Source organism: Microtus pennsylvanicus, chromosome 1, assembly GCF_037038515.1.
Source record: "Microtus pennsylvanicus isolate mMicPen1 chromosome 1, mMicPen1.hap1, whole genome shotgun sequence".
NCBI classification, from domain to species: Eukaryota; Metazoa; Chordata; class Mammalia; order Rodentia; family Cricetidae; genus Microtus; species Microtus pennsylvanicus.
The window spans coordinates 80,377,126-80,405,023 of NC_134579.1; the positions used below are offsets into that span (position 1 = coordinate 80,377,126).

General features: G+C 39.1%; 1 pseudogene; it reads left to right on the forward strand.

The window, feature by feature from the left end:
* Positions 1 to 597: 597 nt before the first annotated feature.
* Positions 598 to 27,898, forward strand: part of LOC142845914 (vomeronasal type-2 receptor 116-like) — a 36,892-nt pseudogene continuing 9,591 nt past the window's right edge.

Genomic DNA, 27,898 nt, shown 5'->3' on the forward strand with positions numbered 1-27,898 from the left:
ATCTTAGGCATCCTAAGTATATAAAGATAATCTTGACCCCCTGCTTCTCCTTTCTCTTGATCCTCCAGTGCTAAGATTACAGATGCTCATAACAATGCTCAGCTTATGTACTGCCAGGGATTAAACCCAAGGCTTTGTGAATGATAAAAAACATAACTATCCACTGACTATTCATAACTAACCATTCCCCATCCCTCATGACAATATTTTCATCTATAGCTGAAGGGAAAATTTTTTTGACACAAGCTTGGTCAAGTCTTTCCAGGAGTGATTCATCTCACGGGGATGCCCTGTTGTTAGTGAAACTAGATGAAATCATGGCACCAGGGACTGGAGAACATGAGCCTCAATCATATTTTCCATTATGTGGTAATATTTTTAACCTGGAAGTTGGACCCCAGATGTGATCCTCCAAGGAAGAATGTTTTTCAGGATCTGTCAGGGGAATATTAGAAATCTGAGTAGAAGGAGCTTTGGGAATGAGAGTGGTTCAAGTAAAATTGGAATTTACATAAAAGGCACAGATACATGGGATATATATATACCTACTGGCTCTGAAAATTCAAACTCTACAGAGTTTGACTTTATAGATACTCCATGATGTTCCCTCTGCTTTTTATGTTTCCGGCTCTGCAGTATTACAGCTCTGCCTACTCCTTTGACCGTTCTCACTGTTCTACAAAGACAGGAGTCAGTGTGTATAAGGGTGGGGATATGGTGGTTACTGCATTTTTCCCACTGCATACTATTGTATATGATTCCATCACTGAAGATCCAAGCAGTGACAGCCTCTATCATCAGTAAGTTCATTTTTTCATTTCTTTATTTTTGTCTTATTTTCAAATAGATAATGCCTAGAAATACTCTGTGTGCACACATCAGTGCTGCCTACATCTTCCATATTACTCCTTCTACTCCATATCCCAATAACTATTTCTAATTTATTTCTATTTACTAGTTTCTTAGCTTCAAAGAGAACAAAATTATTCTAGTTTTCTTCATTCTAGCTTCTCCTTTCTGAGACTCAATTCTCTCCTTATTATTAAAACATTCCTAACCCTCTTTCATACTGTGCTGTCACTGAATTATACCCACTATTATCATCTACAATCACAATACCATCCTTGGCATGGAATATCTCTAATGAGTATAAGGAACATTCTTTTTCTGGGTAGTAAAAGATCTGGTTAACTCTTCCCTTTATTAGAATGAAGTGTTTTTCATCATCTCTTCTCATTAGTTTTAGTTTGAAGTCTTTTTTGTCAGATACTAGTTTAGCAATGCCTGTTTCTTACTTGGTCCCTTTTTTTTGGAGTAATTTTGTCTATTACTTTAAGCTGGTAAATATCTTTAAAAACAAGATGTGTCTCTTGGTAATCAAAGATAGATGGACTTTGTTTTTTAATCTGTCAGGTCAATCTGTGTGTTTTAATTGGAGAATTGATTCTATTAGTATTTGATGTTATTGTTTTGTTATTGAAAATAGATTTTTTTATTCAATATATTCTAATTATGGTTTTGCCTTCCCCTACTCCTCCAAGGTCCCCCCTCACTGTCCCACCTATCCAAATTCATACCTTTCATTCTCTTTTTAGTTGGAAAACAAAACAATAATATTATTATAAAATAATAGTATAAGATCTTTAAAACCCAATAGAAAAAAAAACAGAGTCAAAAGAGTCAAAGACAAAGTATAAGAAACATTTACAGACATAGAGACACACTTTCACCCACAAAGAAAACCCATATAAACAAAATTGAAAATTAATATATGTGTGTATACATATATGTATATATTTATGTATCAATGGGTGATAAATATATGCATACATATGTATGTATGTATCAATGTGTGAAGATAGAGAGACAGAGAGATGGATGGATGGACAGACAGATAGGGACAGAGTGTTCTTTAAGTGGAAAATGCCCAGATAATGCATTACAAAACAAAAAATTCTCCAAAAATATTATGGGATTCATGTTGTGTTGGTCATCTTCTGCTGGACATGAGACCTGCCCTTAAGTGTGGACTGTATACCCAATGAGACTCCATTGGAAAAAAAACTGATTTTTTTCCTTTGTAATGGTTATCAACTGGAGAAAGCCTTTGGATTAGGGAATGGGACTTGTGTTTACTTTGCCTTTCAGTGCTAAGACCTTATCTGGCTTAGACATGTGCATGCCTTGTGAATGCTGCCAGACTATGTGAATTCATATGTGTGTCATTCCTGATGTGTCTACGTGCCCTTGTTTTGTTGGTATCCTCCATGCCTTCTAGATCTTAAAATCCTCCTGCCTCCCCTTCCATAGGATTTCCTGAGTCCTGTGGAGATGTATTTGAGGGAGACATCTCATTTATGACTGAAAGTTAAAAGAACACTTTCTCTGCATATTTTCCAATTTTAGGTACATGGTGTCCATATCTGTTTCAGTTTCCTATGGATAAAAGCTTCTGTGATGATGGCTAAACAAGACACTCATCTAAGAGTACAATAAAATGTCACTGGGAGTTATTTTATTGCTGTTCTTTTAGTGGAACAGTAATATTTGGTTCTCATGTGGGTCGCTGGACTATCTAATCTCAGGTTATTTGCCACCCAACAGCATTGGTTGGACTCTATCTTGTGGGGTGGGTCTTAAGTCTAACCTAATATTGGTTGGTTACTTCCAAAAGCATTATGCTACTATTGTACCAGCATTTATTGAAAGCAGGTCACAATCATATATGGGAGAGTTTACAGTTGGGTTACTATTTATCTTTAGCTTCTAATAGAGAAAGGCAATTCCTATATGATGGCCAATTCCTGGCGGTTTGCCATGCAGCAGCTCTGACTGCTTGGGGCAGAACTGCAAAAGAAAGAAGATTGAGTAATTTACTAAGGTCATACAGGACCCAAAAGAAACCTTCACTAATTTCATACAAGATTGATATCAGTGGTAAAGAAAATGATACCAAAATCAGAAGCTAGACAAATGATAATTGAATCTCTGGCTTTCGAACATGCTAATTCTTAATGCAAAGGATAATTATGCCTTTAAAGGTAAGATCAAAACACTTGGGGAAATGGGTCTGAGAAATAATCCATATTAAATCTCATGACCATGATGATGCTTCGATAGGAGAGGTGATTTCCAGAGTTCTGAAGAAAAATCTAAGTGTCAAGTGTTTCAACTGTGGCAAGCAAGGCAACATTAATGTGAACTGAAAACAGGGCGTTAGTATAAACGGTGTTATTTTCTAAGCATAATTCAAACAGAATGTCCCTCCCTTCTGGATTATGCAGAAGGTGTGGCAAAGGCAGGCATTGTACTAATGACATCTAAGGTAACCTTTTGCTGTCAGGAAATTCCTTGAAGGGCATCTCACATGGCCCCAAGCCAAGCTCAGTTCAGTTGTTTTCGGTCATCATAGAGGAAATTCCTTTCCAAAGAATTAAAGAACCTGGTGCCTATTGTAAGAAACCATACTTCTCTGGATGATACACTAGCTATAGAAGAGAAAACAAATAATTCAGGAAAAACCATAAAGCAAGTATTTTGGCAAACTTCCAAACTTTATATGAACAAAGACCAAATTAAATTACAAATAAATGACATTACCATTGAAGGTCTGGAAGACACAGGTGTGAATGTAACAATACATGTAACAGAATCTTGGCATCAAAATTGACCTCTTTAAGAGGTAAATGCATTTGAGGATTGGAGCTTTATCTCAGGTAAAACAGAGCATGAGAAGGGTCAAATGCATACGGCCACAAAGACAGATTGGAAAATCAAAACCATATGTTGCTAACATAGCAATGAATTTGTAGGGGTGTGATTTGTTATAGCAATGAAATACTCATATTAACATTTCCCCAATCTTAGAAACAAACAATATATTAACTTATGATTCTGAGAAAATATTAGAAGGTATTGTAAAGAGAAGTCACCTATGATTCATATTGTACAAGAACAGGGGACAACAGCTGCTGATCTTCTAAAGTCATCAGCATCCCTGTCTTTAAAATGGTTGAAAAACCTGTATGGGTTGTTCAATGACCTTTGACAACAGGAAAACTGCAGGCCTTAGAACAGCTGGAAAAGGAGACGCTAAATGCTCAGCCTATTGAAGAACCAACCAGCCCTTGTAATTCTGTATTTGTTGTTAAAAAGAAATGTGGAGAATGGAGAATGGTAACAGATCTAAGAACTGTTAATAAGGTAATCCAGTCAAAGGGCTCTCTATGGTCTAGAATTCCATTGCCTTCTTTATTGCCTAAAGGATGACCTCTTATAATTATTGATTTAAAAGGTTGAATCTTCACTATACCTTTACAAGAAGAAGACAGAGAAAAATTTGCTTAATGGTGTCTACTTATAATAATTCTCAGCATGTTAGAGAATATTAATGGAAGATTCTCCCACAGGGAATGTTAAATAGCCTTAACCTGTGCCTATAATTTGTACATCAACCATTTGAAATGATACACAACAATTTCCTCAATTTATACTTTACATAGATGCATTTTATTATCTGATTCAAATGTAAATACTTTAGAATGTTGGTGAAAGTAAAAAGTATTTTTCCTTGTTGGGATTACAGTTTTTCCTGAAAAAAAATATAAAGAGGAGATTCTTTTAGTTATTTAGGCTATAAAATAGGTTTATGAAATAATAGGCCATAAAAGTTATAAAATAGGAGAGATCAATTGCAGATTCTTTTTTTGGTATTCAAAATAGTCATGTATTTTATTTAAAAACATATAATTTTTACTATTCATGTAATTCTTTTCAAATTTTTAGATATAATTAATAAATTAATTATATGTACCTAAGGGGAATACTATGATTTTTTACAAAATTTATTAAATTTTTAAAAAATACCAATCCAAGTTCCCCCTCTCTTCCCTCCTCCCATTCCCTCAATACACCCTCCTCTCACTATATCCCCTCTAATCCTCAGGGAGGGTAAGGCACATTGCTTTGGGAAAGGTCCAAGGCCCTCCCTACGATATCTAGGCTGAACAAAGTATCCATTCAAAGAGAATAGGTTCCCTAAAAGCCAGTACATCCGGTAGGGATAAATCCTGGCACCACTACCAGTGGCCCCTCAGTCTGCCCCAGCCATGTAACTGTCAACCACATTCAGATGGACAAGTTTGGTTCCATGCTTGTTCCTTCCCAGTCCAGCTGGAGTTTGTGAGCTCCAATTACATCAGATAGACTGCTTCAGTGGGTATACCCATCATGATCTTGACCTCTTTGCTCATATTCTCATTCCTCTCACTCTTCACCTGGAATTTGGCAGTGCTCCGATGCTGGTCTCTGCCTCTGTTTCCATCAGTTGCTGGATGAAGATTCTATGGTGATATATAAGATATTTATCAGTCTGACTACAGGGCTAATGAAGATCTGTCCCCCTCTCCTTTATTGCTTAGGGTCGTAGCTGGAGTCAGCCTTGAGGATTCCTGTGAATTTCTCTAGAACCAGGTTCCTGCTAACCCTATAATGGCTCCCTCAATCAAAATATCTCTTTCCTTGCTCTCATTATGTCTTTTCTCCATCTTGACTATCCCATTCCCTCAAGTTCTCTTTAACCCTCCTCTCCTCCTCTTCCCTTCTTACCTTCCCTTCTCCCCCAGTCCCCATGCTCCCAATTTTGTCATGTGAACTTGTCTATTTCCAATTTTCATGTTTTTCTTTGGGTTCAACTTATAACTTAGCGTTTCTAGGATCATGAACTATATGCTTAATGTCCATTGTTTATAGCTAGCATCCACTTATTACTGAGTACATACCATATTATTATTTTTGGGTCTGGGTTACCTCACTCAGGATAGTGTTTCTTAATTCCACTATTTACATACAAAATTTAAGATGACATTGTTTTTTTGTTTGTTTTATCATTTTTTAAAAATAATTATTTATTATGTATACAATATTCTGTCTATGTGTGTGCCTGCAGGCCAGAAGAGGGCACCAGACCTTATTACAGATGGTTGTGAGCCACCATGTGGTTGCTGGGAATTGAACTCAGGACCTTTGGAAGAGCAGGCAATGCTCTTAACTGCTGATCCATCTCTCCAGCCCCGATGACATTGTTTTTTTACTGCTGTATAGTACTCTGTGTAGATGTGCCACATTTATTTATCCATTCTTCAGTTGAGGGGCATCTAGGTTGTTTCCAGGTTCTGACTATTACAAATAATGCTGCTATGGACATAGTTGAACAAATGATTTTATAGTATGATTGAGCATCTTTTGGGTATATGCACAAGAGTGGTATTGCTGGATCCTTAGGTAGATTGATTCCCAATTTTCTGAGAAACTGCCATATTGATTTCTAACGTGGTTGTACAAGGTTGTCTTCCCAATAGCAATGGAAGAGTGTTCCCCTTACTCCACATCCTCTCTAGCATAAGCTATCATTGGTGTTTTTGATCTTAGCCTTTCTGACAGATGTAAGATGGTATCTCAGAGTTGTTTTGCTTTGCATTTCCCTGATGACTAAGGATGTTGAACATTTCCTTAAGTATCTTTTGGCCATTTAATATTCTTCTGTTGAGGAATCTCTCTTTAGTTCAATACCCCATTTTTAATTGGGTTATTTAGAATTTTAATGTCTAATTTCTTGAGTTCTTTATATATTTTGGAGATCAATCCTTTGTCTGATGTGGGGTTGGTGAAGCTCTTTTCCCATTCAGCAGGCTGTCTTTTTATCTTATTGATTGTGTTCTTTGCTTTGTAGAGCTTCTCGGTTTCAGGAGGTCCCATTTATTTCTTGTTGCTCTCAGTGTCTGTGCTACTGGGGTTATATTTAGGAATTGGTCTCTTGTGCCATGTATTAAAGGCTATTCCTTTGGCTTTTATAGACAGTCATCAGGGAGTTTCCTGTGGGTAGGCTCCCCGAAAACCCAAACCCATCCAGGAGCCCTTACAAACTACTAGCCCCATCCTGCCCCCAAACCCAGCGATCCTCCAGCAGACTCTTATGACCTCCAAGGATTGCTAGGAGATACTTCCAATCTATGGCCCCCTATTGAAGTGAATCCTGATGAACTGAGTAATTTGTTCAAAACCTTAGGGAGTTTAAGAACTTAAATAGTCCTAGGAAATTATCAGCTGAAGCTGAGAAAGAATTGGCTTTGGTGGGAAAGAAATTATAGAATATGCATGTGGATCATGTGAATCCAAAACTTAACTGTATTCTGATCATGTTACCCTCAAAGAATTCCCCAAATGGAATTTGAGTGCAGAGGGAAGATATTACTTTAGAATTGATCTTTTTTTAACCACCTAAACAGAGTAAAAAAAATAACTTATGTGGAAAAGGTCTCTGAATTTATTCTAGAAGGAAAATTGAGACTTTGTCAGTTAAGGGAATAGACCCAGCAGAAATTACAGTACCTTTTGTCAATGATGAAATTGACAAATTATGGATAGAAAGTAAACATTGATAAAGAACATACAGTAATTTTGAGGGAGAAATTAACAACAATCATCCCAAAAGCAAGAGTATTCAATTTATAAAGAAAGCTAGTTGGATCATTCCTCACATTGTAAGGGAAACACCAATATCAGGAACCCATACATTCTATACTGTTGCAAATAAAACAGGGAAGGCAGGTTACAGATCTGAAAATTTAGCCCAATGGTGGTGGTGCACACCTTTTATTTCAGCACTTGGGCAGAAGAAGTAGAAGGATTTCCTTGAGTTTGAGGCCAACATGGTTTGCAAGAGGTAGTTCCAGGATAGGCTCCAAAGCTACAGAGAAAACCTGTCTGAAAAACAAAACAAAAAAAAATCAGAAAATTTAAATAAGGTGGCTCAAAGACCTTATGATTCTTTCCAAAAGTCAGGAGTATATGATATTCTCAGGATTCTAAGAGATTTTAAAGACCCTCTCGCCATAGTTACCAATTCACAATATGCTGAAAGAGTTGTTTTGTGGATTGAAATCATTGAGTTTATACCAGATGATACAGAATTGGCTTTATTAATCATTCAGTTACAAGATATAATCGGGACTAGGAATCATCCCAAATACAAAACACACATCCAATCCCGTACAGGTTTGCCAGGTTCTTTAACAAAAGGAAATGGAGAAATAGATCAATTATTGAAAGGAAATACACTGAAAGACTCAGAATTTCATAAAAAACATCATGTCAATAGTAAAGATTTAAAAACACTTTTCCATCATATGCCAACTAATGCGCGAAACAATCCCATACCAGTTAGGATTTAAAGGGGTATTTATTTTGGGGGTAAAACTCACAAAACACCATCAGGAAAGAAGCCTAGTCATTGGAGCAGGAGTTGGAACCAAGCGCCGGAACCAAGAGAGCAAGCCGAGGCTTGCTGCTCTTTTTTAAAGGTAAATAGACCATGCTCCAGTGGGCTGGTATTTCAGCAGCTATTGGCTGAAGGAACGGAAGGGGCTCCCGCAGCACAGTGTGCTCATACTTCAGGGGCTATTGGCTGAAGGAGCCGAAGGTCCTCCCGCAGCAGCCAACAAGGCAAGGAAATATCCTACTTGTTTTTTATACAACCAAATACCACTACCTGTAGAAAGTAAACCAAAGGATACTCAAAGGAATGAAATCTGGCAGATGGATGCGTTCCATTTTGTATAATTGTGGAAATTAAAATATGTACACTACATCAGTGATACCTAGTATTTCAATGGGCAATTGCTCTGAGTTTAGAGAAGGCTGATTCGGGATTCATACACTTTTTAGAAATTATGGCCATAATGAATATACCTGTACAAATTAAGGTGAACAATGCTCCAGAATATATCTCTAAGAAAATTAAACAGCATTTTGCTTATGATAATATGAAGCACATTTCAGATATGCCACACAATCTGATATGGCAAGCAGTTATTGAAAGATCAAGTTGAACTCTAAAGGATGTGTTAAATAAACCATAACGGGTAACAAAGACCTCCGGAAATAGATTGCCCAATGCTTTATTAACTTTGAATTTTCTAAATGAGAAAGGAACAACCGCAGAGAGACATTGGATATAGAAAAACCTATGGAATTAAATCAGCCAGGATATTTTAAAGATGTGTTGACCTTAGAATGGAAACCGGGACATGGGGGTTGGTTTTGCTTTTTATTCTATAGGGGATGAAAATTTATGGATACTATCGAAATTGATAACTATTCAAAATGAACAAGAGAGATCTCTTAATTAGAAGAGATGATAATTCATCAAACAGCATGGCCATTTAATCTAAACTAACCTACAAAACTAACATACTTTTTTTTTATTTGATCAGATGTAACTTGCGAAAAGGGAACCTCTCCAAAGTTAGGGTTGGGATAGGGTTTTCTTTTGTCTTTCCAGGAAAATAAAAACAATTATTTTTAGGAATTTAAAGACATTTGTACAAAAAGAAAATCCAAAGTAGAAGGGACTATTAGGAAAAATATCCAAGGAAAAGAACATTCTGACTTAATGCAATCTCTGAAGTCTCCAAAAGGAGGATGGGGTCCCATATCCACAATTCCACGAGGACTATTATGGCATCACTAAGCTGAAAAACACCACCTAAAGATTGACTTTGGACTAAAAACTGCTCAGAACAATGTCAAGGTAGTTAGCAGAGATGATCTAGCCTCACAGACTACTTTAGCTAAGACTGGAGAAAAGCCCTGCACTTTCCATTACACAGAGATTGGATAACAAGTGATACAGCGACCTCTCCCAGGACTTGATAATTAACCCAAATTTTTCCTTTCAGGATCCACTAAAGATCCCATCACTCCCAGACAGTAGGAAGTAAATTTAAGAACACAACACCCATATTTCCAAAATGTAGGGTGGATGGATTTTGGTCTTCCATTGAATTATGAATATTGTCATTGTTTAGGCAGATTGGTTACAAGTTATTATTGGTTTATAATAGTCAGGAAAAAAGCTAAACAAAGGATATTAGATTCAGGGTTCTTGTTTTGGAAAAAAGGGAGATACAGATATGGTAGGCTGAAAGGGTAGATTATTGAATCTACTCTAAAATGACTTAAATTGTCCCAGAATTATTTAGCTGTAACAAATATTTCTTCAATATCAATAAATACTCAAGAGAATTCATTTGACTATAATAAATGTGACAAAACTTTCAGTAGGGCTTCATCTGTCATAATCAGAATGTCAGATGACAATTTGTGTTTATTCAAATTGGAAATCATCATAGCTACAGCAGATGAGACTGAAAAGGCACAAACGGTAAAATCTGCCATTGTGCTTCAGACTTTACCCAACATCAAAGCATTGGACAGAAAAGTTTTGTATGTGTAAATGTTCATATTTAGTTCTAGTCTTTCAGTGTAGGTTAAATTAATTAGAAAAAGAGAGGGAGAGGGAGGGAGGGAAGGAAAGAGGGAGGGAGAGATGGAGAGAGAGAAAGAGAGAGAGAGAGAGGAGGGAGGGAGGGAGGGAGGGAGGGAGGGAGGGAGGGAGGAAGGAAGGAAGGAAGGAAGGAAGGAAGGAAGGAAAGGTGGGAGGAGGAAAGGGAGGAAAAAATGAAAAAAGGAAGAAGCCCACATGTGTTCTACCAGGCCTCTACTTAGTTTTTCAGGTTAGACTGTAAAGATTCCTATGCTTTCATGTCCTCTTCTTTTGGATTACATATCCCTTTAATCCCCCTACTTTTCACCATACTTCTACAGTATTCCCTGCTTAAGACTTTCCATGCACATACCCCATACTCTGGCACACTGTTTATATTTTGCCTATACTGACATTTTTTAAAAAAATAAAATGTTGATATATAAGGCAGCCATGAAAATGTGCTTCACAGACTCCAAATACAGGGACTGGTATTTGCAGAAACCTAGCTACTCTGCATTGAAGTCTGAAATTTATTCTGAATTTTTTCCTTAAGAACATGCTTCCACCTTCTTCTCTGACATAGTCAATGACTCAATATTGCCTCTGGGCCTTCAGAAAAATGCTAATGTCATTTATGAGACTCCACTTTCATGACCAGATAACATCACTTACCTAAAAATACATTATTAATATTTCAGTCCAAATAGATATAAATTTTAAAATGCTGATGTTATAAAGATGCAAACATCTAATCTCTAAAAGTAATTTTTGCATGCAAAATTAATAGTCATGGCTTGAATATTTCCCCTTGCTAATATTTTTTCCATTACTGTGATAAAATACCATAAAAAAAGCTAGCTAAGGGGAATGATTTATTTTGGCTTATACTTCCAGGAGATACTATCTGTCGTGTTAGCTTAGGCATGGCAACAGGAAGAGAAATCACAATGACAGGAGCTGGAATTTCACTAGTTGCATTGTATTTTCACTCCAAAAGCAAGAGACTGGACAGGAACTGAAGCAAAAGTATAAAGTCCAAAGGCCCGTCTCCAGTGAAAGACTTCTTCCAGTAATGCTCAAACTTTTTAAAGTTCCACAGCCTTCATCAATGTCATCAACTGAAAGCAGAATGTTCAGATGTGAATATGTGGGAGATATTTGACATTCGAAAGACAGCACCCCTAAATATTCTTGTGTCTTCTGTTCAGGTTAAATATAAATAACTACCAAATTGTCCTGGCAATGGTTTTTGCCATTGGGGAGATCAACATGAACCCTCATCTTTTACCCAATGTGTCTCTGGGGTATGATATCTATAATGTCCTGTATAGTGAATGGTCGACATTGGATAGATGCATCACGTGGCTATCAGGGAAGAAATATATAAGTAATTACAACTGCAGGAAAGAAATGAAGTCTGTTGCTGTACTCTCAGGAGTATCCTGGATAATATCTGCCCAGATAGGAACACTGCTGGGACTCTACAAATACCCACAGGTGAGAACGAGTGGAGTAGAGAGATGAAAAACACAAGTTCAGGATCATCCCAAGGTGAAAAATGAGCATGAAAGAAAATTATGATTATACATCTGACAAAGTTTTTAATCCCAAAAAGTGAGTGTTCAGTGACTTGGCGACATATCCATATTTCCATGGTCTAGGACAGAGAAAAGGGATAGGCAGGAGCAGACAGTGATTACCTGGGACTGTGAGTGATGAGGAATTTTCTAGAAAGCTCCCAGAAAGTAGGATACCAGTATTTTAATGGTATTATAATATAGAGAGGTGACTTTGGGAGTAAAGTATTTGATTCACAACCATGAGAACCTGAGTGTGAATCTCTAGCACATGAAATCTGGCCATGACAAGACATATCTTTAACCTCAGTTCTGGTAAAGCAGAGAGTCCCTCATAAGAAAGTCAGGCTAGCCAAAGCAGTGAGCTGCATGTTCACTTAGAGACCTATGCTCAAAAGAAAAAAAAGAGTAAAGTGAAGATTGACAAGGTAGTACCAATATTAGCCTTTTACCTCATGTGTACATGTATATAGATGTGATGAGCAAATTCTCTTCATCACTCTAGCTGATTCTACAAGTCTGTCATGATTTGACCCATGCTTTATGGTTCCTCCTCTTAATTCTGCTTCTACTTCTTTTCGTTTTAGCTGACCATTGGGTCTTTTGATCCTAACCTGAATAATCATGATCAGTTTCCCAATCTCTATCAAATGGCCTCCAAGGACACATCTCTGGCCAGTGGCATTGTCTTATTGTTGAATTATTTCCAGTGGAATTGGGTGGGGTTGATTGTATCTGAAGGACAAAAAGGTGTTCAGATAATCTCAGACCTGAGGGCAGAAATGGACAGAAACAGAATATGTAGAGATTTTGTGGAGATGATCCCAGTCAGTAAAGTATCGTTTTTGGCACAGAAACAATTGAATCCTACACGGGTTCTGAAATCATCAGCAAATGTGATCATCACCTATGGGGACAGTGACTTTCTGAGAGGCTTCCTGTCTTATTTAAAGCAGACTTTAGTTACAGGGAAAGTGTGGATCATGAACTCAGAATGAAATGATATCAGCCATTCAAAGCATTTCATTTTGCAGTCATTGCATGGGAGCCTCATTTTTTCACATCACCACAAAGAACTCTCTGGTTTCAAAAATTTTACCCAAACACTTCACCCTTCCAAATACCCAGAAGATTTTTACCTTCAAAGGTTCTGGTTCTACTTTTTTAACTGCTCATTTGCTGATGACTGTACTACAGTTGAGAACTGTGTGCCTAATGTTTCCTTGCATGACTCACCTAACAACCATTTTGATAAGGTCATGACCGAGTATGCTTACAATACATACAATGCTGTGTATGCTGTGGCCCACAGCCTTCATGAGATGCTTCTTCATCAAGTAGAAGTAAAACCATTAAGAAAGGCAGAAGAATTGATGTTTTCAGCCTGCAGGTAATGTGTTTCCCATTGGATTGCTTATAACATAAGCAATGTGATTTTTCTAAATGTCTTCATTAGGAGGCCACACTACTTATCTTAGAATCTCTAAGAATACAAAATAAACTACTAGAAACACTGACAAAGGGGGGGTAAGTCAAGATTTATACAGAAATAATTAAAAGGAAGGAAGAAAATGTGTTCTAAATCCACATCAGTATTTTATGTTGCCAGATCAAAGATTTCTATATAAAAATACAGAATATGTGTAATCTTGCGAGTCCCATGGGATTCAGTTGAGGCTGTGGACATTTGCTGAGAGGCCAGAGCTGAGTGTGGAGGGTGGAGTGCCTAGGCACATGGAAGGAATCACAAAATGTGGAGAATGGAATCTGCAGAGAAAAGCTGGAGGAAGGAACCTTCTGAGAGTATTAATCTTAAGTATGTGGCGTCCCATCCATGGAGAAGAAGCTTTAAAAAAGGGAAATGACTGAGTTGACTAAAGAAGGGATACTTCACAGGACTACCACAAGATGCAGCAAAGCCTGTGCAGACAGACTGGACAGTGGAGATGAATGAAGGTAGTAGAGTTCCCAGGCACGTTACTTCACAACATACCATAAAGTCCACAGAAGAAGGGAAGGGCGTGGCTGTCCCAGGGTAAGGTGCTCTATAAATAGAAGTTTTTATGTCTCGTTCCATCCTGCAGCCACTTTTAAGTAATCACTCAAAGGCTTGTATTATTTATAAACTTTTTGGCCTATAGGTCAGACTTCTTACAACCAGCTCTTACATTTAAATTAACACATTTATTTTTTATTTTTATTGAGCTATATATTTTATCCACTCCTCTCCCCTGTCCCCTTTCACTTTCTCATATTATTCACATACTCCCAGTTACTTAGAAGATCTTGTCCTTTTCAACTCCCCCACGTAGATTAGATCCACGTATGTCTCTCTTAGGGTCCTGTTTGCTGTCTAGTTTCTCTGGGCTTGTGAATTGTATATTGGATTTTCTTTGCTTTATGTCTAAAAGCCACTTATGAGTGAGAACATATTATATTTGTCTTTCTGGGTCTGGGTTACCACACTCAATATTTCGGTGAAGAATGTGGCTGCTTTTTGCCCTTGTCAAAAGAGTCTCCCTGAGGGTAAAGTGAAAAGTTGTGGATTAATATCCAGGTCTTTGATTCGTTTCCTTTGGTCAACTTCTTTGTTTTTGTGCCAGTACCAAGCTGTTTTCATTACTATAGCTCTGTAATAGAGTTTGAAGTTGGGGATGGTAATGCCTCTGGAAATTCTTTTATTGTATGATTGTTTTGGCTATCCTGGGTTTTTTGTTTTTCCATATAAAGTTGATTATTGTTCTCTCAAGGTCTGTGAAGAATTTTGTTGGGATTTTGATAGGGATTGCATTGAATCTATAGATTGCTTTTGGTAGAATTGCCATTTTTACTATGTTAATCCTCCCAATCCAAGAGCATGGGAGATCCTTCCATTTTCTGGTATCCTCTTCAATTTCTTTCTTCAAAGACATAAAGTTCTTGTGAAATAGATCTTTCACTTCCTTGGTTAAAGTTACCCCAAGATACTTTATGCTATTTGTGGCTATTGTGAAAGGTGATGCTTCTCTGATTTCCCTGTCTGCTCCATTGTTCTTTGTGTATAGGAGGGGACTGATTTTTTTGGAGTTGATCTTGTATTCTGCCACATTACTAAAGATGTTTATAAGCTGTAGGAGTTCTTTGGTAGAGTTTTTGGGGTCATTTATGTACTCTATCATATCATCTGCAAATAATGAAAGTTTGACTTCTTTCCAATTTGAATCCCCATGATCTCCTTAAGTTGTCTTATTGCTATTGCTAGAACTTCAAGCACTATATTAAAGAGGTATGGAGAGAGTGGACAGCCTTGTCTTGTTTCTGATTTTAGTGGAATGGCTTTGAGTTTCTCTCCATTTAATTTGATGTTAGCTGTTGACTTGCTGTATATTGCTTTTATTATATTTAGGAATGAACCTTGTATCCCTAAGTCTTCGAGACCTTTATCATACAGGGTGTTGAATTTTGTCAAATGCTTTTTCAGCATCTAATGAAATGATCATATGGTTTTTTTCTTTCAGTTTATTTATATGATGGATTACATTGATAGATTTTCATATGTTGAACCAGCCCTTCCTCTCTAGGATGAAGCCTACTTGATCATAATGTATAATATTTTTGATGTGTTCTTGGATTCGGTTTGCCAGTATTTTATTGAGAATTTTTGCATCGCTGTTCATGAGTGAGATTGGTATGTAATTCTCTTTCTTGGTTGAGTCTTTGCATGGTTTTGGTATCAGGGTAACTGTAGCTTCATAAAAGGAGTTTGGCAGTGACTCTTCTGTTTCTATTATATGAAACACATTAAGGAGTATAGGTATTAGTTCTTCTTGGAAGTTCTGGTAGAATTCAACATTGAAACCATCTGGTTCTGGGCTTTCTTTGGTAGGGAGGTTTTTGATAACAGCTTCTAATTCCTCACGACCTACAGGTCTATTTAAATTGTTCACCTGGTCTTGATTTAATTTTGGTATATGGTACTTATCTAAAAAAAATGTCAGTTTCTTTCACATTTTTCAATTTTGTGGCATACAGGCTTTTGTAGTAAGATCTAATGATTCTTCGAATTCTTCTGTGTCTGTGCTTAGTTCCCCTTTTTCATTTCTAATCTTGTTAATTTGCAGGATCTCTCTCTGCCTTTTGAGTAGTTTGGATAGGGGTTTGTCAATCTTGTTGATTTTCTCCAAGAAACAGCTTTTTGTTTCATTGATTCTTTGGATTGTTTTCTGTGTTTCTAAACTGAATGCTGGGAGAGAGGAGGTGGAGTGAGGAGAAGCTATGGAGCCAACCCTGGAAACAGACATGCTGGGACCTTGCCCATAGGCCATGAGTCTCGTGATTAAAATATAAAATAATGATGAGTTCCCAAGAGATCAGCCCCAATGTCTCAGTGTGTGGGTGCACCCCTCAGGTCCTGACTTCCTTGCTCGTGTTCTCCCTCCTTCTGCTCCTCATTTGGACCATGGAAGCACAGTCCGGTGCTCCAATGTGGGTCTCTCTCTCTATCTCCTTCGATCGCCAGATGAAGATTCTATGATGATATGCAAGATATTCGTCAGTATGACTATAGGGTAGGGCCACTTCAGGCTTCCTCTTCTCAACTGCCCTAGGAACTAGCTGGGGACATCTCCCTGGACACCTGGGAACCCCTCTAGGGTCAAGTCTCTTGCCAACTCTAAAATTGGCTCCCTTAATTAAGATATATACTTCCCTGCTCCCATATCTACCCTTCCTTTATCGCAACCATCCCATTCCCCCAAGTTCTTCCCATCCTCCCCTTCTCACTTTTCTCTCCCCATCTCCCCTTTCCCCCATCCCACCCCACCCCCCATTCCCAGTTTTTGGCCAGCTGGACTGGGTCTTAAAAAGCATGGGATAAAACCGGACTCTCTGAACATGGCAGACAATGAGGGCTGCTGAGAAGCCAAGAACTATGGCACTGGGTTTTGATCCTACTGCATGTACTGGCTTTGTGGGAGCCTAGGCTGTTTGGGTGCTTACCTTCCTAGACTTGGGTGTAGGGGGGAGGACCTTAGACTTCCCACAAGGCAGGGAACCCTGACTGCTCTTCGGGCTGGAGAGGGAGGGGGAAAAGAGCGGGGGAGGGGGAGAGAAATGGGAGGCAGAGGCGGGGAGGAAGCAGAAATTTTTAATAATAAAAAAGTGAAAAATAAAAAATATATAAAATAATGGAAATGTGTTAAATTAAGATATAAAAGACAATTTTTCCTAATATGTATATAAAGTGTCCTTTTCCTTATCTTCTGATTGACTTTAGTTTGATAACTATTTTGTTAGATATTTGGATAGCTACACCCACTTACTTCTTAGTTCTATTTGATTGGAAAACCTTTTCCCACCCCTTTATTCTGAAGTAATATCTGTCTTTGAGCCTGAGATGTATTTCTTGTATATAGCAGAAGGTTGGATCCTGTTTTTGTATCCATTCTCTTAGGCTATGTTTTTTTTTAAAAATATATGTGAATTGAGTCCATTGATATTAAGTGATATTAATGACCAGCAGTTGTTAATTTTGTTTATTTTTTAGGTAGTAGTGTTTGTGTGTATCCATTCTTTCAGTTATGCTGGTAGGAGGTTATCAGTTGCCTGTGTTTTTGTGAGTGCAGTTATCTTTCCTGGGTTGGGGTTCTCCTTTTAGTACTTTCTGTAGGGCTGGGTTTGTGGATACATATTGTTTAAATCTGTTTTTCTTATGGAATATCTTGTTTTTTCCATCAATGGTGACTGAAAGATTTTCTGGGTATAGCAGTCTGGGCTTACATCCATGGTCTCTTTGTGTCTGTAGCACTTCTATCCAGGACTTCCTGGCTTTCATGATTTCTATCGAGAAATGAAGTATAATTCTGATAGGTTTACCTTGTTACTTGACCTTTTCCCTTGCAGCTCTTAATTTTTCTTTATACTGTATTTTTGTGTTTTGATTATTATATGGTGAAGGGACTATTTTTTTTAATCCAGTCTATTTGGCATTCTGTAAGCTTCTTGTACATTCATAAGGATGCCATTCTTTAGTTGGGTAAGTTTTTTTCTATGGTTTTGTTCAATATATTTTCTGTACCTTTGAGCTGGATTTCTTCTCTTTCTTCTACCCCTATTATTCTTAGGTTAGGTCTTTTCATGGTGTCCCAGATTTCCTGGATGTTTTGTGTTACAAATTTGTTGTATTTAACAATTTCTTTGACCAATGAGTCTGTTTTCTTTATATATCTTCAGCACCTGAAATTTTTCTTCTATCTCTTGTATTCTGTTGGTTATACTTGTCTCTGTAGCTCCTGTTTGTTTACCCAGATTTTTGATATCCAGAATTCCCTCAGTTTGTGTGTTCTTTATTATCTCTATTTTTGTCTTCAAGTCTTGAACTGTTTGCTTTACTTGTTTGATTGTTTTTTGGGGGGGGGGGTTTCTTTGAGGGATTTATTAATTTATTTCAATTTTTGTTTGTCTTTTCTTACATTTCTTTAAGGAGTTCTTTATTCCTCTTTAAAGGTCTCCATCATTTTAAAAAATTATATTTAAAGTCATTTTCTTCTGATTATTCTGGGTTTGGATGATTAAGTCTTCCTGTTGTGTCACTACTGTGTTGTGATGTTGCCATGTTGCTTTTTAGGTTGTTGGAGGAATTCTTGCATTGGCACCTATCCATCTCTTCCTTCAGTTGATGTAAGGAGTGTCTTTGCATCTTGATTGGATCCTTGCAGTGGCTGTCTGAGCATTTGGGAGTTTTTCTTAGTCTGTTTTCTTTTGTCAATGTCATCTCAAAGAAGCTCTGAGGTCTCTATAAGTCTGTTCTTGTGGTCTTCTCTCCTGTTTTACTCTCTTGGTGCTCTCTCTTGGTTCTCTCAGTGTTGTAGCAAGCTCTTGGTCCTCTTAGTATTGAAGCAAACTCTGAGCTCATAGGCAGGGTGTCTCTAGTAGCTTGGTGGGTCTAGTGGATGGGGTTGGGTTTTCAGGGAGTTTACTACAGGAAACTACCTGCTGGCTGGCTTGGAAAGGCTGGGAGTTGGGGAAGGGGCCTGGAGATTTGTCCCACTGTGGAGGTCCTAGGGAGTGGGTTGTCCCACCATGTGGCTGTTCACTAACCTCTCAAGTCCCCTCAGTATTGGAGTAAGCTGTGTTTCAGAGTTCCACTGTGGTTGCAGGAGGATTAGGGGGGTTGGGGGCAGGGTAGGGTTAGTAGTTTGTAGGGGCCGCTGGCTGGGTTTCAGTTTTAGGGGTGCCTACCTACAAGAAACTCCATGCTGGCTGGCTAGAAAAGTCTGGGGAGTTGGTGGAGGGCCCAGGTATTTGTTCCACTGTTGAGGTCCTAGAGAGTGGGGTCACCAGCTGCATGGCTGTTGACTGACCTCTTATGATTGGAGCAATCTGTGTTCCTAATCATATTCTGCTATATTCATATATTGATGAATTATACAGTTGTCATCAGAGAGGCTTTCTTCATCTAGCAACTGATGGGAGCATAGGCTTTGATCCACAGCCAAACCCTGAGGAAGACAGGGAGGAAGGATTGTATGAGCCAGAGAGGTGGGAAAAAATCATGAGAACATGGCTTATAAAATAAACCAAGAAGGGCTTATGGGGGCTCACAGAGTCTGAAGTGGCAACCATGGAGCATTCATGAATCTGAGGTAGATCCTTTGCATATTTGTTATGGTTATTAGCTTTGTGCTCTTGTGAAATTCCTAACAGTGAAAGTTAGGGGTGTCTCTGACTCATTTGCCTGCTCTTGGGACCCTTTTCCTCCTACTGGACTATCTCCTCCAGCCCTGATAGGAGGTTTTCTTCCTAGTCTTACTGTAATTTGTTAGGTCATATTCGGTGGATATCACAGGGAGGTCAGCTACTTGTTTGTTTGAAGGGAAATGGAGGAGGAGGATGTCTGGCAGAAAAGGGAGGTAAGGGGAAGGAACTGGGAGAATTGAAGGCAGGGCAAACTGTGGTAGGGATGTAATGTATGAGAGAAGAATAAAATTTCAAAAATCACAAAAACACCTACCACAAAGAGAGAATTCAAATATGTTTTTATTTTCTCCAAGTATATATACCCTGCGTTATAATTCAGTGGTGATTAAGCTTTTTTTTTTGCAGGGTTGACATAATATTTTATTCAGTCTTATAATTGCCTTTCTTTTTTATATTACCTTTTGTTTTGTTTTGTTTTACATTCTTTTTTTAAATCTTTTTTTTATTGAGAAAATGAGAAAAAAAACAAGTTTCCACCTCCTGCCAGCCTCCCATTTCCCTCCCCCTCCTCCCACCCTTCTCCCCCTCTTCCCACCCTTCTCCCCCTCCCCCCACTCCTTTCCCCCTCCCTCTCCAGTCCAAAGAGCTGTCAGGGTTCCCTGCCCTGTGGTAAGTCCTAGGTCCTCCCCCCTCCGTCCATATCTAGGAAGGTGAACATCCAAACTGGGTAGGCTCCCACAAAGCCAGCACATTACGTAGGATCAAAACCCCTTGCCATTGTCCTTGGCGTCTCATCAGCTCTCATTGTTCGCAATGTTCAGAGAGTCCAGTTTTATCCCATGCTTTTTCAGTCACAGTCCAGCTGGCCTTGGTGAGCTCCCAATAGATCAGCTCCGCTGTCTCAGTGGGTGGTTGCACCCCTCGTGGTCCCGACTTCTTTGCTCATGTTCTCCCTCCTTCTGCTCCTCATTGGGACCTTGGGAGCTCAGTCCAGTGCTCCAGTGTTGGTCTCTGTCTCTATCTCCATCCATCACCAGATGAAGGTTCTATGATGATATGCAAGATATTCGTCAGTATTGCTATAGGATAGGGTCATTTCAGGTTGCCTATCCCCAGCTGCCCAATGAATTAACTGGGGACCTCGGCTTGGGCACCTGGGAGCCATTCTAGATTCAAATCTCTTGCCAACCCTAAGGTGGCTCCCTTAACTAAGAATTGTGGTTCCGAGCTCCCCTATCCAACCTTCCTTTATCCCAATCCTCCTTTTTCTCCAAGTTCCCCCTTTCCTCCCCTTCTCCCTTTTCTCTCCCCATCTCTCCTTACCCCCATCCCACCCCACCCTCAAGATCTCAATTTTCTCTCTGGCAGCTTTGTCTACTTCCCATAGCAAAGAGGATAACTATATGTTTTTCCTTTGGTTCACCTTACTTAGCTTCTTTAGGATCACCAATTGTAGGCTCCGTGTCCCTTATTTATGGCTAGAAACCAATTATGAGTGAGTACATCCCATTTTCATCTTTTTGGGTCTGGGTTACCTCACTCAGGATAGTGTTTTCTATTTCCATCCATTTGCATGCAAAATTTGAGAAGTCATTGTTTTTTACCGCAGCATAGTACTCTAATGTGTAGATATTCCACACTTTCTTCATCCATTCTTCCATTGAAGGGCATCTAGGTTGTTTCCAGGATCTGGCTATTACAAATAATACTGCTATGAACATAGTTGAACAAATGCTCTTGTCATATGATAGGGCATCTCTTGGGTGTATTCCCAGGAGTGGTATTGCTGGGCCCAGGGGTAGGTTGATCCCAAAAATTCTGAGAAACCGAAACACTGATTTCCAAAGTGGTTGCACAAGATTGCATTCCCACCAGCAATGGATGAGGGTACCCCATCCTCCACAGCCTCTCCAGCAAAGGCTATCATTGGAGTTTTTTATTTTAGCCATTCTGACAGGTGTAAGATGATATCTCAAAGTTGTTTTGATTTTCATTTCCCTGATCGCTAAGGAGGTTGAGCATGACCTTAAGTGTCTTTTGGCCATTTGAACTTCCTCTGCTGAGAATTCTCAGTTCAGATCAGTGCCCCATTTTTTAATTGGGTTAATTAGCATTTTAAAGTCTAGTTTCCTGAGTTCTCTATATATTTTGGAGATCAGACCTTTGTCTGTTGTGGGGTTGGTGAAGATCTTCTCCCAGTCAGTAGGTTGCCTTTTTGTCTTGGTGACAGTGTCCTTTGCTTTACAGAAGCTTCTCAGTTTTAGTAGGTCCCATTTATTCAATGTTGCCCTTAATGTCTGAGCTGTTGGGGTTACACATAGGAAGCGATCTCCTGTGCCCATCTGATGAAGGGTACTTCCCACTTTCTCTTCTGTCAGGTTCAATGTGTTCTGACTGATAGTGAGGTCTTTAATCCATTTGGACTTGAGTTTTGTGAATGGTGATAGATATGGGTCTATTTTCATTCTTCTACAGGTTGAAGTCCAGTTATGCCAGCACCATTTGTTGAAGATGCTTTCTTTCTTCCATTGTATACTTTTGCCTCCTTTATCAAAAATGAGGTGTTCATAGGTTTGTGGGTTAAAATTCGGGTCTTCTATACAATTCCATTGGTCGACTTCTCTGTTTTTATACCAGTACCACACTGTTTTCATCACTGTAGCTCTGTAATAGAGTTTGAAGTCAGGGATGGTAATGCCTCCAGACAATCCTTTATTGTATAGGATTGTTTTGGCTATCCTGGGTTTTTTGTTTTTCCATATAAAGTTGATTATTGTCCTCTCAAGATCTGTGAAGAATTTTGATGGGACCTTAATGGGGATTGCATTGAATCTATATATTGCCTTTGGTAGAATTGCCATTTTTACTATGTTGATCCTCCCAATCCAAGAGCAAGGGAGGTTCTTCCATTTTCTGGTATACTCCTCAGTTTCTTTCTTCAATGCCTTAAAGTTCTTGTCAAATAGATCTTTCACTTCCTTGGTTAGAGTTACCCCAAGATATTTTATGCTGTTTGTGGCTATCGTGAAAGGTGAAGCTTCTCTGATTTCCCTCTCTGCTTCCATATCCTTTGTGTATAAGAGTGTGACTGATTTTTTGGAGTTGATCTTGTATCCTGCCACATTACTAAAGCTGTTTATCAGCTGTAAAAGTTCTTTGGTGGAGTTTTGGGGGTCGCTTATGTACACTATCATATCATCTGCAAATACCGAAAGTTTAACTTCTTCCTTTCCAATTCGAATCCCCTTGACCCCCTTATGTTGTCTTATTGCTATTGCTAGAACTTCAAGCACTATATTGAAGAGGTATGGTGAGAGTGGATAGCCTTGTCATGTTCCTGAGTTTAATGGGATGGCTTTGAGTTTCTCTCCATTTAATTTGATGTTAGCTGTCGGCTTGCTGTATATAGCTTTTATTATATTTAGGTATGACCCTTGTATCCCTAATCTCTCCAATACTTTTATCATAAAGGGATGTTGAATATTGTCAAATGCTTTTTCAGCATCTAATGAGATGATCATATGGTCTTTTTCTTTCAGTTTATTTATATGATGGATTACATTGATAGATTTTCATATGTTGAACCAGCCCTGCATCCCTGGGATGAAGCCTACTTGATCATAATGGATAATTTTTCTAATGTGTTCTTGGATTCGGTTTGCCAGTATTTTGTTGAGGATTTTTGCATCGATGTTCATGAGTGAGATTGGTCTATAATTCTCTTTCTTGGTTGAGTCTTTGTGCGGTTTTGGTATCAGAGTAACTGTAGCTTCATAAAAGGAATTTGGCAGTGCCTCTTCTGTTTCTATATTGTGAAATTATGGAGTATAGGTATTAGGTCTTCTTGGAAGTTCTGGTAGAATTCCGCATTGAAACCATCTGGTCCTGGGCTTTTTTTGGTAGGGAGGTTTTTGATAACCTCTTCTAATTCTTTGCGACTAACAGGTCTATTTAGATTGTTCACCTGGTCCTGATTTAACTTTGGTAAATGATATTTATCTAAGAAAGTATCCATTTCCTTTACATTTTCCAGTTTTGTGGCATATAGGCTTTTGTAGTAAGATCTAATGATTCTCTGAATTTCCTCTGTGTCTGTGGTTATGTCCCCCTTTTCATTTCTGATCTTATTAATTTGCAAATTCTCTCTCTGCCGTTTGATTAGTTTGGATAGGGGTTTGTCAATCTTGTTGATTTTCTCCAGGAACCAGCTTTTTGTTTCATTGATTCTTTTGATTGTTCTCTGTGTTTCTATTTTATTGATTTCAGCCCTCAGTTTGATTATTTCCAGTCTTCTACTCCTCCTAGGTGAGTCTGCTTCTTTTTTTTCTAGAGCTTTCAGGTGGGCTGTTAAGTCTCCTATGTGAGCTTTCTCTGTTTTCTTTAAGTGGGCACTTAGTGCTATGAACTTTCCTCTTAGGACTGCTTTCATAGTGTCCCATAAGTTTGAGTATGTTGTTTCTTTGTTTTCATTGAATTCCAGGAAGACTTTAATTTCTTTCTTTATTTCTTCCTTAATCCAGGTATGGTTCAGTAGTTGGCTGTTCAGTTTCCATGACTTTGTAGGCTTTCCGGGGGTAGCATTGTTGTTGAATTCTAACTTTAATCCATGGTGATCTGATAAGACACAGGTGGTTAGTAATATTTTTTTGTAACTGTGGATGTTTGCTTTGTTACCGACTATGTGGTCGATTTTCGAGAAGGTTCCATGAGCTGCAGAGAAGAAGGTATATTCTTTCCTATTTGGGTGGAATGTTCTATAGATGTCTGTTAAGTCCATTTGCTTCATTACCTCCATTAATTCTCTAATTTCTCTGTTAGGTTTCTGTCTGATTGACCTGTCCATTGGTGAGAGAGGAGTGTTGAAGTCTCCTACTATTAGTGTGTGCGGTTTGATGGCTGCCTTGAATTTTAGCAATGTTTCTTTTATGTACGTGGGTGCTTTTATATTAGGGGCATAGATGTTCAGGATTGAGACTTCATCCTGATGAACTGTTCCTGTTATGGATATAAAATGCCCCTCTCCATCTCTTTTGATTGATTTAAGTTTGAAGTCAACTTTGTTAGAGATTAGTATGGCCACACCTGCTTGTTTCTTAGGTCCATTTGCTTGATAGGCCTTTTCCCAGCCCTTTACTCTGAGTAGGTGCCTGTCTTTGTGGTTGAGGTGTGTTTCTTGTAAACAGCAGAATGTTGGATCCTGTTTTCGTATCCAATCTCTTAGCCTGTGCCTTTTTATAGGTGAGTTGAGTCCATTGACATTAAGTGATATTAATGACCAGTGGTTGTTAACTCCGGTCATTTTTTTTTAGTCGTAGAGTTTGTGTGTTTCCCTTCTTTGGTTTGTGTTGATGAAGGGTCTCTAGAAGTCTGAGTTATTGTGGTCATTGTTGGACTCCTTGGTTAGTGATTTTCCTTCTATTACTTTCTGTAAGGCTGGATTTGTGGCTGCATATTGTTTGAATTTGTTTTTATCCTGGAAAATTTTATTTTCTCCATTTATAGTGAACGAAAGTTTGGCTGGGTATAGTAATCTGGGCTCGCATCCATGGTCTCTCAGTTTCTGCAGTGCATCTATCCAGGACCCTCTGGCTTTCATGGTTTCCATGGAAAAGTCAGGTGTAAGTCTGATAGGTTTACCTTTGTAAGTAATTTGGCCTTTTTCCTTTGCCGCTCTTAATATATTTTCCTTATTCTGTATGCTTTGTGTTTTGATAATTATATGGCAAGGGGATGTTTTTTTTTTGATCCAGCCTATTTGGTGTTCTGTATGCTTCTTGCACCTTCATAGGTATATCTTTCTTTAGGTTGGGAAAGTTTTCTTCTATAATTTTATTAAATATATTTTCTGGACCATTGAGCTACACTTCTTCTCCTTCTTCTACTCCTATTATTCTTAGGTTTGGTCTTTTTATTGTGTCCCATATTTCCTGAATGTTTTGTGATGAGAGTTTGTTGGACTTGCTGTTATCTTTGATCAGTGTGTTTATTTTCTCTATGGTATCTTCAGAATCTGAGAGTCTTTCTTCTATCTCTTGTATTCTGCTGGTTATGCTTGTTTCTGTAGTCTCTATTTGTTTACCTAGATTTTCCATGTCCAGCCGGCCCTCTGTTTGTGTTTTCTTCTTTGCCTCCATTTCAGTTTTCAAGTCTTGAACTGTTTTCATTATCTGTTTGATTGTTTTTCCTTGGTTTTCTAGGGTATCATTCACTGATTTATTCAATTCTTCAAACTTTCTGTTATATTTCTCATCCATTTCTATAAGGGCGTTTTTTACATGCTGTTTAAGGGCGTCAATCACTTTCATGAAGTCAATCTTTTCTCCTTCTTGATTAAGGTGTTCATGTCCTTCCGTTGTGAGGTCGCTGGTTTCTGGTGGCTTCATGTTGCTTTTCAGTTTGTTGGGCGAATTCTTGCCTTGGCGTCTGCCCATCTCTTCTTCCAAATGCTCCCTTATGGATCTTCTTTTACCAGATCAGGTCTCCTTGCCTACCCAACGCGGCCTCCCCAATGTTGGCTCTCCTGGCACCAAGGGATCAGGTCTCCGTGCCCAACACTGGCTCATCTAGCGGGGAGAGATCAGGCCTCTGTGCTGGTTGGGCAGCTCGCAAACAAAGTGCCTACCCTGCTTGGTGCAGGCAGGCCACAGAAACAAAGGAACTGGAGCCTGCCCAGGCGCCCCGAGGACTGGGACCTAGCACCCAGACAGGCTGGGCTGGGCGATGCCACGCACCGAAAGAGGGCGGTGGGGCCGAAGTGGGGGGGCTCTGGACGGAAGCTGGGTGGGCCAGGAAGAAAGAGGCAGTACCCAGGGAATAGAGGCCCTGCAGAGAGCCCAAGAAGGACAGGAGGCCAAGGAACCCCCGAGCTCCCCGTCCCCGGCTGGTGCCGCGGGCCAGAAACTCACCCCAATGCTGGTTCTCCTGGGGCCGAGAGATCAGGCCTCTGTGCTGGTTGGGCAGCTAGCAAACAAAGCGCCTACCCTGCTTGGTGCAGGCAGGCCACAGAAACAAAGGAACTGCAGCCAGCCAGGGCGCCCCGAGGACTGGGACCCAGCGCCCAATGCCACGCGCCGAAAGAGGGCAGTGGGGCCGAAGTGGGGGGGCTCTGGACGGAAGCTGGGTGGGCCAGGAAGAAAGAGGCAGTACCCAGGGAATAGAGGCCCTGCAGAGAGCCCACGAAGGACAGGGGGCCTCGGAACCCCTGAGCTCGTCATCCCAGGCTGGTGCCGCGGGCCAGAAACTCACCCCAATGCTGGTTCTCCTGGGGCCGAGAGATCAGGCCTCCGTGCTGGTTGGGCAGCTTGCAAACAAAGCGCCTACCCTGTTTGGTGCAGGCAGGCCACAGAAACAAAGGAACTGGAGCCCGCCCGGGCGCCCCGAGGACTGGGACCTAGCGCCCAGACAGGCTGGGCTGGGCGATGCGGTGATTAAGCTTTTTTTAATTTATTTTCCCCCAAAGCCAAGGGTGATGATTTCTTAAAATCCTGCCTAATACCTTTACTTACTAAATATGATGGATGATGAATAATAAAAACTTCAATTTTAGGTGGTTTCTGTTTCTATTCTATTTTCATCTCAAGGAGTTTATTTTTTCTTAGAAATACACACCAAATGATATTTATTTATATTTTATATCTCATAGTTTTTCTTCAGGGATTTATTAAGTTATGTGTTCTCAAGATGCTTTTGTGTTTTTGTTTATTGGTTGTTTTTGTTTTGTTTGCTTTGATGTTTGTTATTATCCCTGGAGAGGTCATTATTTATTTAATGACAAAAAGAATAACTAAACTCAGAGAGTTAGGCCCCAACTTGTTCAGAGATACTACTGTTCATTGTATTGAATTAAACTTATACATCCAGCTTGAATTTGATTTTCTTTTCCAAAGTTTTATATTTAATAAAACTAAAAACAGAAATTTTAAAAAGGATATAAAAGCTAGCCAATAGGAAGCTAGATTTAATAGACCAAGCCTTGATTTAATTAATACAGTTTCAGTGTGGTTATTTAGGGAGTCTGGGTGGCCAGGAAATGAACAAGTGGCCTCCTACTACAACTAAATTTTGTTAGACAAACTGACAATTGCCAGGTTTTCTTTCACTTACTTTTTATCTTGGTGCTTGTTATTGAGAGCTACTATCTATTAACAAGATTGTTATTTTCAAAAATATCATAATATATTAGCTATCCATAGGCTGCGATTTGCCCTACATTCTTGATACCTATGTTAAATTTACTTTATACATCAAGAATTTAAACTATACAGAACTTTCCCAAACACTTCAGTTATTTGTCTTCACTCTGGTACCAACTTCATAA